At 37.7% G+C, this 14,177-nt stretch overlaps 1 protein-coding gene across 1 annotated transcript in view; it reads right to left on the reverse strand.

The window, feature by feature from the left end:
* Nucleotides 1–8,852, reverse strand: part of LOC126377501 (mucin-5AC-like) — a 72,323-nt gene extending 63,471 nt beyond the window's left edge. The window contains exon 1 of the mRNA XM_050025237.1: nt 8,706–8,852. The gene's annotated coding sequence lies outside the window, so the exon portion shown is untranslated. The remainder of the gene's footprint in view (nt 1–8,705) is intronic.
* Nucleotides 8,853–14,177: the final 5,325 nt, after the last annotated feature.

Genomic DNA, 14,177 nt, shown 5'->3' on the forward strand with positions numbered 1-14,177 from the left:
ACATTTAATATTACGGTCCTAAGATGGATATATATAATGGATGGTAATGGCGACAGGTAATAAAAAAAAACATAGAACAGAATATAATACAAATTATTTAGTATAAAAGGACGCCACACACAAAATCAAGACAACACACACCACACACACAATACACACACACACACACACACTCACTCACTGACACACACACACACACACACACACACACACACACACACACACACACACACACAACACACACACACACACACACAACACACACACACACATACACACACACACACACACACACACACACACACACACACACACAAGAACACAGAGCAACGAAGGACTTTGAAGGACAACGAAGGGCTACGTTCCTCAAAAATAATATAGATGGCGGTGTTAAATTGAGTGATAGAGTGAGAATCAGTGTGATAAGAGAGAGATGTGGTGTAAAAGATGATACAGTGACTAAGATTGAGAAGGGAATGTTAAGTACACGTAGAGCGGATGAAGGATAATAGGATTACGAAAGTGGTATATAAAGCGATGGTTGATGGTAGGGCTGACAGAGGAAGACCTAGAAGGACGTACATTGACCAAATTGGAGATGTCCTTAGCAAAGGTTCAGAACGATCTACTCTGGATCGGCGTGCGTATATGCGTGAGGAAGCAAGAAAAATGTGTCAGGATCAAAGCAAATAGAATTCCATAGTCTCTGCTTACCCCTGTGGGAAAAAGGCGTGAGTTTATGTACGTATGTACAGAGAAAGTAGGTAAAAAAGTTATAAATAAGTTTACTTATACTTGACAAGTAAAAGTCACTTGTGATATTTACTGCATCAACATAGTGTATTCAGTTTAGTTAGGTACCGTCCTAAAATCACATTACACAGTTAGCTCTAAAGAAGTAGAAACTTTTCACAACACAATTTTATTTGACGTAAGTACTTAACGTTATTCAAATAGCATTCGCTATTTGGTCGGGTAACAATTCACTGACAGCGTCTAATAAAATGAATGAAAGACGGCTAAAGAATGTCCATCTTCGATATTAGCATATCCGGAGATATTAGCAGAGTCTCAGTCCTCAGTTCCGGGTTTCTCTCCGGGCGCCTTTCGCCCGATAGCGACCGATCGCCTTCGTCACACGTAACCGATGACTAATGTTACGTTGTTTGGATTGGACGCAGATTTCAAGTTCACATTTCCGTTTTGCGTAATATGCGGTCAAGTTTTTTTTTTATTACAGGTTCGCGTTTGGACACAATCTCACCTGTTGGTGACCAAGTAGCTTCAGATAGAAAATAATCGATCTACCTAATCTCGACCGATACATCACTATGCTAATGAACATGTTATATTGTTTGTCGATTACATAAGATCACTAAGTATTTTTACAATAAGATTCCCATTGACATTCAGAATTTGCATTTCAACTGTTTTAAGACAGTAGTTAAACAGAAACTTAAAAAAAAAGGTTATTATAAAGTTAGTGATTATTTAGAAGATATGAATGCATGGGATTAACTGTCTGAGAACTGATATTAGACAGCTAAATTAATCAATTGTATAACAATATTTTATGTTATTTTTTTTAAAGAACGTCTAGGGCCCTGTGCCGAAGTTTTCCTTGCAGCTTTTTTTCCCCGGCTATACAGGTTGTGAGAAGCTGCAGTAGTTTTAGGCGGATGAGACGTTCGTTATGTAAAAATTGACGATTCAAAGTGTAACTATGTTACCTACTGAATAAAGATAGTTTTGAAATTAAATTTGAACATCACAACACTTATTTACGTACTTTGACATATTTGTATTCGTCACATGTTTGTACCCCTTTCGGTCCAAAAGGTACTCCCCAAAATGACCACTCTCCCAAATCGACATTTTGGGAGTTGCCGTTTTGGGAAGTAGACGATTTGGGACAGTGGTCCTTTTGGGAAGTAGACTAGAGTAGACTAGAGTAGACTAGAACTTATAAGAACTGTAATACCATGTGACATGCAATAAAGAAATAAATAAATACTGAGGGGGATGATTCAGATAATGATTCTGAGTTAATATCAAGTGGAATTTTCCGTCGCAAACGTATGGAACAGAAAATATCTCAGAATCATTGCCTGAATCATCCCTCAAAGTTTTCGTTACGATGTCACTAACACCCTGTATAATGTGTTCGTGGATAGCTTTAACAGGATTGCGTAACGCACTCAAGCAAATCCGATATAAGTTCAAGTACCTATTCATTTTCCGGCGTCCTAAACAAACGCGCTTTCTCCATTATATTTAGTTAAGTGGACATAGAAAGTATGTCTGATTAGCCAATAGCCGATGGCAAGTGTTTCCAAAGCCCATTGTTATCAATATTGCTATTGCGAAACGTAATAAGGTCGTTAATAATTACTTTAAATGGTAGAAAGTTGATTTTTTATGAAGATTTCTCAATACTCGCTACCTAATGACAGTTTAAGTATGGGATCCGGTTTGGAATGATTTTCACTGCGCAATCCCTAAAGGATAAAGCATGTTGGATTGTGGAAACTAGTCTTCTGAATTATTCAAATTAGAAGTTAGTATTTATTTATTTATATAGACATTTGCAACATTGCAGTAGAAACCATTGCAGTAGTAGAAACCAAAAACAAGATTCTTATGTGCCTGAAACAAATTTACAATATTACAATGATAAATTGAACAACAATAAAGGAAGGATACACAAAATAATAACATAACAATTCAACTGATAATAATGAGGCAATGTAGTTCATATACTAGTGCTCTTTATCTACCCCTGAGAGATAAGTAGCGTGAAGATTGTAATATAGATGGAATACACAAGTCCCCCTCCACCCCTGTAGTAGGGGGTGAGGCTATTGCTATTACTATTGCGTATGGCAGACAAAAATAAAATATCCTGCGTGGATCATATTCTTTGTCTAAGGGTGGTATTAATAAACTTAAGTAACTCAGCTTTGAGACTGCTCTCAAGATCATGTTAATGTGACAGTTCTTATATAAAAACAGTGATTTGAGCATGATCTTAAGGGCAGTCTCAGCTGAGATTAGTTTATTAATACCACCCTTAGTCACACAATGCAGCCTATTGCTATTAACCGGGCACAAATCCTGAAAACCACATATTGTCATATACCTATGATCCTAACGTGAATTCAAACTCATAAAGTCGGATTCAGTGGTTTAGTGGTTCACTTTGTGATCCCTAGTTTGGTTAGGACATTACAGGCTGATCACCTGATTGTCCAAAAAGTAAGATGATCCGTGCTTCGGAAGGCACGTTAAGCCGTTGGTCCCGGTTACTACTTACTGATGTAGGTAAGTAGTCGTTACATGAGCCATGTCAGGGGCCTCTGGCGGCTCAATAGTAACCCTGACACCAGAGTTGATGAGGTTGGTACTCCACCTCACAACCCACACGATAGAAGAAGAAGAGAAGAAGAGTGGTTTAGAACCCGAGCCGGGATTCGAACCCGAGACACAACGATGTATAAGTCACATGTTGTCCGAACAGTGTTATTAAGGATTAGATAGACTAGATTGCTTGTAAATGCTAAGGTAATAATAAAATAATTATTAAGAAAGAGATAGCGACAAAATAATGATTTCTGAAGTAAGGTAGCAAATCTTGAAAAAAGTACAAAACGGTACGGTAGGGCCCTGTGCCGAGGTTTTCCTTGCAGCTTTTTTTCCCCGGCTATATAGAATCTGCAGTAGTTTTAGGCGGATGAGACGTTCGTTATGTAAAAATTTACGATTCAAAGTGTAACTATGTTACCTACTGAATAAAGATAATTTGAACATCACAACACTTATTTACGTACGGTGCGGTACTCCTATTATTATATATTATTGAACGTAAATCTTTGAGCTGTATCATCACTAAGTTAAGAGCCACGCTCTTGCCGGTGTAGCATTCTCCATGCTACTTTATAGGGAAAAATATGGCAGTGGTTTCCCTCTTGCCTTCCGCCCCGCAGTACTCTGACTGACGCGAGTAGGATGGCGGCCACAGGACCTACTAGGACCTACCATCCGCCTTTCCTGTATATTTATACATACAGTTATATATACAAACGATTTATTTTATTACAACCATTTCAATATTAGATTTCTACAGAAACTAAGAGTAGAAAGTAAAATCTATTTTCGATATTAATATGAATATTTTATATTCAAATACGTAGAAAGGTCTTTGAGAATAGAAATATGAAATATATAGCAACTGGATGAAAGTCAGACAGTATTCACGTTCGTAATCCTAACAGGGTGGACAGTAGAGTTTCTATAACACGCCCGCATATTCAAATTAAAATTTAAAAAATATCTTTCTTCAGTAATTCCGCCTAAAACTAAACTTCTCACAAAGTTGCAAGACAAAACCACGGCATAATGCCCTATAGCATCATGCCTGTATCCCTGTAGGGGTAGGCAGAGAAGAATAGTATGTACGCGAACTCCTCGCCAGCTATATTTTTAAGTCCCATATAATAGGGGGTGGTTGGTGATTTATGTAATAATTATTGTTATAGAAGACAATAGCCATGTGTTATTAGTAAGGCACAGTTTACCATCGTAAAGTGTAAGTGTAATTAATTTAATTGGAGCTTACTCTCGTGGGAAAAAATCATAGATACTAGAACATCATACATAAACTCGCGCCTATTTCCCACCGGGGTAAGCAGAGATTATCGAATTCCATATGTTTCGATCCTGACACACTTCTGTTGCTTCCTCCACATTTATCAATCGTTTCATACACGCACGCCGGTTCAGAGTAGATCGTGCTGAACCTTTTCTAAGAACATATCCAATTTGGTCAATGTACGTCCTTCTAGGTCTTCCTCTGCCAGCTCTACCACCAACCTTCGCTTTATATACTGCCTTCGTAATCCTATTATCCTTCATCCGCTCTACATGTCCAAACCAACTTAACATTCCCTTCTCAATCTCAATCACTATATCGTCTTTTACACCACATCTCTCTCTTATCACACTGTTTCTCACTCTATCACTTGCCTGGAAGAAATTGCTCTAGAGCAATAAGGCCGCCCAAATTGTAATGTATTCATGTGTTAACAGTCTCTATTATGTTATGTATGTCATGTGTTATGTCTGGTTGTTGAAATTTAGTTCTGTACAATAAAAAACAGAAAACGTTCAGCTGCTTGTCTTCCCGGGCATGTCGTAAAAACCGACAGAGAGATTGTGTCCTCTAACATGATGGACTAATGTTATGGGCGATAGGCTGATCCCTTATCACCATAAGGTTCATCATATCCAGCTTACGACATCGTATCAACAGTGGCTGCAAGTTGTCTTTGATTACTTGTGGCTCTGCCCACCCCATTAGGTATTACGGGCGTGAGTTTATGTATGTATGTATGTATGTATGTAAGTATATTTGATTTGATTTGATTTTGATTCCAACCTGTCATACGAAACAACGCAATGTCGTCAAACAGGTACATAATCGAAGTCGTGACAAGATGACACTTTCACTGCATCAAGTGTGATTCAAGGGCGGTCGTGACTTCTCTTTATAACGACAATAATCTTCACTATGCGTTTGTTTACGTTGATAATGTGACTAATGGAAGCTTTCGTTATTTATTTCCTTTTTGAAAGTGAAAATGGGTATAATGACAGTGATAGTATATATCGAAGATTTAATAATAATCGGGATGTGACGACCCCATCGCCCCCTGGTGAATTCATCAGCGAACCTGGTGAATTCAACAGTGCAGTCAGTCTCCGCAGGCCAGCTTAAGGCGAGCTGTTGGTGAGTGACACTACGGAGCTGAGATCGCCCGAGAGTCGGTCAGACCCTCCGTCTCCGGCTTGCCTTCACTGGCCGGCCGGAGTGAACCCCAGCGGGTGCCGCAGGACTCTCACCTCTGGATTGCCTTCATTGGCCGGCCACAGTGGGGCGTTAGAGCTATACGCTCGCAGGGTGGAAGTGAAAGATGCATAAGTCGCGAGTTGGTGAGGCGGGTAAACCGCCTCGCAGAAAACGGTGTACACCTCTCGAAACCCTGAGCTGCTCACGACCATGTTGCTGCCTTGCCGTCCAGTCGCGTCGGCTAGATAGGTGGCCCATCCAGTGAGTGGCGAGTCACCGCCTGCTCATTGTATCCATGTTTACCAACATTGGTCGAGCAGACGCCATAGCCCCCCATAGCTCCAGTATCCGGTCCACTAACCCCCAACCCAAGAGCCCAGTTCCCTGTGTTCCCATAATCTGCAATAGTCCTACACGAACCGGGGATTGTCTTTGGGTGCACTCCCATAGTGCATACAGGGATAATCGCCGGTTGGTGTCACACCACATTTAGATTAAATTGTCTTAAGGGGCCTCTACGTGTTGGCTTCGGCCCCACGCGATTTGGAAATGACAGACATAATAATAATAAGTCCGGGACTTTATAGGTCCGAGATATGGAAAAGACATACATAATAGTAACAATATGAGGACCTGATGGTGTAATTAACACCTGTGCTTAAGACGCTCTTCCCAGCAGAAGTCTTCTTCTATTGTGTGAGTTGTGAGGTGCATTACCAACCCCATCAACAATAGTGTCAGGGTTATTATTGAGCCGCCACATGCCTCATAGACTCATGTAACGACTACGTATCAGTAAGTAGTAACCGGGACCACTGACTTAACGAAGCACGGATCTTCTTACTTTCAGACAATCAGGTGATCAGCCTGTAATGTTCTAACCAAACTGATGATCACAAAGATGATTTTTGTAATATGTACCCACCGGGATTCGACCCCGGGACCTCCGGATCGTGAGCTCAACGCTCAACCACTGGACCACAGAGGCCGTTCTTGAAGAGGTTGTGCTTCCTTAAGAGTAGTTTAGAAACTTTTACCACGCCGGCGGGGCCGGTATAGTGCGAGATGTTGTTGATGATTATAACCACAAGTAAATCACGGAATCACTTATAATGTACGGTAAACCGTTGGTCCCGGTTACTACTTACTGATGTAAGTACGTAGCCGTTACATGAGTCATGTCGGGGGCCTTTGGCGGCTCAGTAACAAGCCTGACACTAGGGTTGGTGAGGTTGGTATTCCACCTCACAACCCACACGATAAGAAGAGACTTATAATGCACTTATAATGTGGATCACACTTAGAATGTTGCTTATACGGTGAGAAGCGTGCTCTGCAAATTATAAATAGCTCAGAAATTGGTTCTCCCGTCACACTCTCTACCCCGGAAGAGACATAGCATGCGGATATGTTACGTTACAACTAAAATTTGTTCCACTTGGAAGGTGCGTGTGCTATTCCCGAGTACTTAAACTCAAAAACTCACGCCTATAATTCCTAATAGGCTGGGCAGAGCCACAAGTAATCAAAGACATTTTGCTACTGTTGATACGAAGTCCCAAGATGGATCTCCTATCAGCCTATCGCCCGTAACAATTGTCTGTCATGCTAGAAAGAACACAATCCTTTTGTCGGATTTCACGACATGCCCGGAAAGACGAGAAATATATTTTCTTCCAGAATAGCATAGAAGCAATTGAGACATTGGCACTATGTCCTCACCGGGATTCGAACTCGCGACCACCGGATCTGCCCAAAGCTCAACTATTAGACCACTGAGGCCTTTGGGCCATTTTTACCGACTTATATAAAAAGTTAGTTATGTATAATGGGATTTTCATTATTATCAAAAGTTAATACAATTTGTCTTCTAATTACTTGTGACTCTGTGCGCCCCATTAGGGAGTATAGGCGTGAATTGAAGTAGTTACGCATACAAATATTAAAACTTAAAGACCTTGTTGAAATATTTATACAAAGAAACATAACTTCCGGTCCTATATTATAAACTATTATTTAATACATATATTAATCATAATTCACAGATAGAAAGTCCGGTGTTGATGTTGTAACGTATAATATTGTACATTTTATTAATATTAATAAAATATATAGTGGGAAACTTTCCAGTCTACGCTCCCCAAAAAAAAAAATATGGCGCTCTACAAATTTACCTTCGTTTAACCTTCTAATGTCATGGATAATAGACATAAGTCACTTTATTTTTTTTTTTGTTTTTGGGAATAAATGATGACCCTTGTTATTACACCCAGGCACAACACATCTTCCACCCATTACTGATAAAGCAATCGTCATCATCAATTTAAGAGCCACGCTCTTTTCGGTGCAGCATTTTCCATGCTACTTTTTAGGGAAAAATATGGCAGCAAAAAAAAATAAAAAAAATAAAGCAATATACCTAGATAATTCTATGCGTATCTCATACAAATTTCAAGCAACAATTATACATGCTTCTGCTATTACATTATAATTTTGAATAATTTTGTACCCGAGCAATGATAAAATAGGTAAATCAATCAATCAAGGTAGGTCAATCTGAAGAGCGCCTTCTATATTTTTTTAAGGAAAGCAGCCTTGAACATCCATCTTTAGAAAATATGAAATACAGCATCTATTTACTGTAACTATCTTAATATAAAGAACAATCAATAATTTTTTCTCCACCTATATTACAAAAAATATATTTAATTAACTTTATTATTGTTAAGTCGAATATTTCAGATAAGGTTTTAATTTAAGAATTATTTAAAAAATGTATACACACTTATTATATTATTGTAGTTAAGCGAGAACACATTTTTTACAGAAAAAGAAACTATAAAGAAAAATAAATACATACCTTAAATAAACTCGAAAAGAAATCACTTAAATTCCAATCACCACTCAAAATAGTTCGTCGCACTTCAGAAAAAAAATCCAAAAATTGTATTCGAAAAAAAATATTTCAACGGCTTGTAGTTTTCACATTCTTGTTCTTACGGTTCATTTTGCACGGTTAAATTGACCAGTTAAGTTAACAGTTCAAGACGTGCTCTCTCTTCGTCTGCCACGCTCACACTAAGTTTAACTTGCCTCTTTGTGAATGTAACTTAACTATCACTTAGAACTACAGTGCCGTATTCAGGTTCTTGAAGTTTTTAAATTAAGTTTTTGAAGAGAGTATTCTAAGTTCGTCCCCAGATAGAACTTATGTCCTGACTATTTGTAAATATTCACTTTTAAAGATTCACGCATTTTTTATATAGTAAACTATTTTTAACGAGTAAGGGTGTTTGCTCCATACCCCGTCCGGTTGATTGAGGGGAGGCCTGTGCCCAGCAGTGGGACATATAAAGGCTGTTGAAGTTATGTATTTTGACGTTTTTACCTTATTCAATACTTAATCACATATCAACCCGTTAAAATAGTTTACTATTTTTGACTATGATGGTATCAGTAGAAATTACGGTCCAGATCTTCTCAGCAGTTTATGCGTTAAAAGGTAGAAAACGGACAGAAATACTTTCGAATTTATTATTATTACCATCCATACATTTTGCTAAGTTTGCTACTTAAATAAAATATAAAATAAAATATTGCTAATTAATTAAAATTATTTATGATTACTTTATAAATATAAATCTGAAAATAAATAAGTGAGATTGGTAAATATGGCGTAACATTTCGTGGCATTTAGTCAATCAAATTAGAATACTACTTTCCCTAATTTAGTAATTGTGCGATTACTTAATAATATGCAGTTAAGGAACTTGAATTCATTCTATTATCTACGATTACATAAGTTCAAGATTGATCAAAGATTAAATAAATAGAATTATATTAAATAAATAAATAATTATATAAAAATAATTATAAATAAATAAATAAAATAATAATATTAATATTATATAAATAAATAAAAAAAAAGTAGAAACGTACTTCTTTGACCAATTTGGCGATGTCCCTAAAAAGGTTGTAGTACGATCTACTCTGAACCGGCGTGAATTACTTAAAACGACTGATAAAAATGTGGAAGGAAAAGTATAGAAGCAAGAAAAATTATGCCAGGATCTTAGTCAATTTAATATATTTTATTATTGTTGTTAAAATACTCTTTTAAGTCATAAAATTCCTTACTTATTAGTCAACTTTTCAGACGTCTTCAGAATCTTTTCAGAATCATTTATTCAACGTTATTATCATAGATAAAAGACCTTCAACAGGTCAATATAACATTATTGAATCTACATCATTTCAAGGCTGAGGAGAAGAAATGACAAGAAACTGCAACAGTAACACATCTTTTAAATCGAAGTAGGTACATTACAAGTTATTTAATAACTAGAGGAACACATTTAATACCTTTTTGTAATGACACTGTATGTCTCTGAATCTTGTTTAATCTATGAATCTATTCTAGTAAGATCTCGGCCACGTATATACATAAACTCACGCCCGTAACCCGTAATGGGGTGGACAGAGTCACAAATGTTCAACGAAAACCTGCAGCCACTTGAAACGAAGTCCATCCCTGTTTTAAGCACCTGACAGAAATAGCATCTCGGTCTCACTTCCCAATCAGTTTTTTTTTAATCTCTTATAAAAAGCTTAATGTTTATCCTTCTAAGGATGCAGTCATTTGATATGGTTTTTTATGAAGATTGGTCCAGGATTAGGCAAGGATCGTGGGAAGTAGAATTATACTGGTGGGGTTATTGTAAAACTTTATGGTCTAGTTTCGTTTTTAAGGGTTTTTTTTATTTCTTGTACTATAAATTAGACTAACGACCTTATAAATAAATCTGGTGTAACTTTTTATACCGATCATAACCTAAGAATAAGCAAAATCTCTACCAACAAACTCGGAATAACTTATACCTTGTTTAATATCTTATACTATCGCTAAACCAAACAAAAAAAAAGTTTTCATCTCGAGCTCCTCCGTGCTTCGGAAGGCACGTTAAGCCGTTGGTCCCGGCTGCATTAGCAGTCGTTAATAACCACCAATTTGCATTGGGCCCGCGTGATGGTTTAAGGCCCGATCTCCCTATCCATCCATAGGGAAGGCCCGTGCCCCAGCAGTGGGGACGTTAATTGGCTGATGATGACTATCGCTAAACCAGGCCTCACCTTTTGGTTTAAGTTAGAAATAATCTAAACCTGACTGACTTTGACAGAGATGATTTGTTGGTTTGATTACGGAGTTTTTAAATTATCTGTCCTTATTCATATACTGAAAAACAAGTATTTCTATATTTAGTCAGCTATGGTAAGTACCTACTCAATTATATTCATATCAACTATGCTTAATTTAAGGAAAACTGTATGATATTTTTGTCAATAAAAATACTATTATTATTATTTCTTATCGACTTATACCAGGTTGATCTATTCCTAGTTTAATCTTGAAATAAGGATGGAATAGTAAGGTTTGAAAGTCCGTAAATGTCTCTCCAATTTAGATTTACAACAGGATGAGAGATAATTATGTACGGCTCTGGGTTGGTACCATCAAGTCCACTGTCTATCCGCTAAGTGATAGCTTTTTTAGGTATGGAAAGTATCGAATAATTATTCACTTCTTCTCTAATGTGGATTGTGAGATCAATGACCAATCTAATCAACCCTTACTATTGTATTTATTTACTTAGTTTGCACCAACGAGACTCTGTACGACCATTGGAAAATGAAATTATATACTTTTAATATACTATTCATATTATTTATCCTCGATCCGGACTTTAACCACTGAATTCGAGTATATGAGTTTCATGTTAGGATCATAGATAATTCATATCACGTGGTTCCAATAGAGAGGAGAGCCGTGGTAACCCAGTTGAGGTCGCAGTAGTTGGGTAATAACACACTCCACCAGGAACAGACGCAGCATACTACGCTAAGACATACCACACCGTCAACGTATTAGTTAAGTACATGGCAAACACTATATAAAGTAAAGTGATATGTAATCGAAAGTGTCCGCCTGTCAATGGCTTCCTTGCCGCCTACTATAACATGTTATAGAACAGGTGAGGGACTATGCAGACGAGCAGATTTAGCTTACAACTGATATTAGGCAGCCAAATCACTAAATTATACAGTTAGTGACACCTAACGAAAACTTTGAGGGTTGATTCAGACCATGATTCTGAGTTGATATCAAGTGAAATTTTCCGTCGTAAAAGTATGGACCTGAAAATAATTTAAAAAAGTGACGAAGTTACGTATGTTTCCGATTATGTGACAGATTGTATCTAGGATTTAGTACCTTTATTAAACTATAGTTTATTTGCGTTGATATCTTAAATCAAGATTCCTATTATTTAAAAAAAAAACAAAATTTGACATGAATTTTCCGACTGAAAATTCAAAGGTATGGAACTGATAATAATTAAAAAAAAGACTAAAGTTTTCATTAATTTTATCGACCGAATCACTTCACACACCCATACCTACTTGAACGGAGTATTTATAAGTGACATCGTAACGAATACTGTGGAAGATGATTCAGTTTAATATTCTGAGTTAATATCAAGCTCGGTGGCGCAGCGGTAAACGCGCTCGGTCTGCGATTGTTGAAGTTAAGCAACTTTCGCAAAGGCCGGTCATAGGATGGGTGACCACAAAAAAGTTTTCATCTCGAGCTCTTCCGTGCTTCGGAAGGCACGTTCAGCCGTTGGTCCAGGCTGCATTAGCAGTCGTTAATAACCACCAATCCACACTGGGCCCGCGTGGTGGTTTAAGGCCCGATCTCCCTATCCATCCATAGGGAAGGCCCGTGTCCCAGCAGGGGGACGTTAATGGACTGGTGATGATGAATATCAAGTTGGATGTTCCATTGCAAAAGTATAGAATTGAACATTATTTAAAAAAATACAAAAAAAACACGTATTTCACGACGTAAAAATCTAGATGATATCAACACAGAATCATGAGCTGAATCGTCTCTGTCAGTATTCGTTACGATGTCACTAACACCCTGTATAACTATAATTTATGTTTTTTTAAAAGAACGTCTAGGGCCCTTTGCCTAGGTTTTTCCTGCAGCTTCTTTTCTCCGGCTATACAGGTTGTGAGAGGCTGTAGTTTTAGGTGGATGAGACATTCGTTATGTAAAAAAATACGACTTAATTGTCACTATTATGTTACCTACTGAATAAAGATATCTTTGAATTTGAATTGAATTTGAGTAGTTTAGATCTCCCCCCCCCCCCCCCCATAGGGAGGCTTATGCCTAGCAGTGGGCGTCGTACGGCTGATAATGATGAGTTTAGGTCCGTGCTAGAGTGGTTAAACAAAACCATGCAATAGACACGCTAGTTTCAATTCAAGTAAAAAGTTGTGGTCGCAATTTTTACCCAGACTGAAATTAATTTACAGAAATTCCATTTATTGTCATAAATAAATAATTGTTGCAAAAAACACATGTCATTGCTTAAAAACTAGATATTAATTACATTTAAAATTAGTCAAATAGCCCGCCTCGGAGCATACCCGGTTAGCATACGCGTTGCCGCGTTGGATGGCCAGCGAGATGTACTTAGCCAGGGGCCTGTTTAATAAAACTTACAATTGTAAATTACAATGACAATTTGATGTACATTGCGGAGTTAGTGATCACGAATATTTTGCAGTTTCATATTAGCTACGTAATGAACATCAAATTGTCGTTGTAATTTACAATTGTAAGTTTTATTAAACAGGCCCCCGGTATGTGATTCGGAGCGGGGGTCGCGACCACGATCTCACAGACGTCGCCCTAGTTCTTTAACGAACTTTTTAGCTTCCTCAAAACACATTTACAGAAAACGAGGTTTTGTTAAAGAAAATCACATCAGAATAGGAATATACAAAAAGCCGCTTAGGTTGTTTTCACGATTTTTTTTATTGCCACTGTTACTCTGACTACCAAATCCGGCGTACCAAGTCCTCTCGTCAGCTGTACTAAGGCGCGGTCAGCGGAACGCGTGGACAAGTGGTAATTTTTGGAGAAATGGTGACGTAACTACGACTCCTGCGCACGAAGAATGCAGTAGGTACACTCGCCCGCGGAAATTAGAGAAACTCACACAATAGCTTTTGTTACACCGGCCAAGTAGCTTAGGTAAACGTCATCAGAGGCATTTATTAATTTATCAAAAACACATGGTTTAAAAAGTTAGAAGACAATAAAAAAAAAACTACATACTACAGCCGCCAAAGGCCCCTGACATGGCTAATGTACATAAGTAAATAGGCTTAACGTGGCTTCCGAAGCACGGAAGCGAATGAATTGGTTTTTGATAGATAAGAATGCAGAACGCTACACCGACAAGAGCGTGGCTCTTAAATT

This window comes from Pectinophora gossypiella, chromosome 23, assembly GCF_024362695.1.
Source record: "Pectinophora gossypiella chromosome 23, ilPecGoss1.1, whole genome shotgun sequence".
Classification (NCBI taxonomy): Eukaryota; Metazoa; Arthropoda; class Insecta; order Lepidoptera; family Gelechiidae; genus Pectinophora; species Pectinophora gossypiella.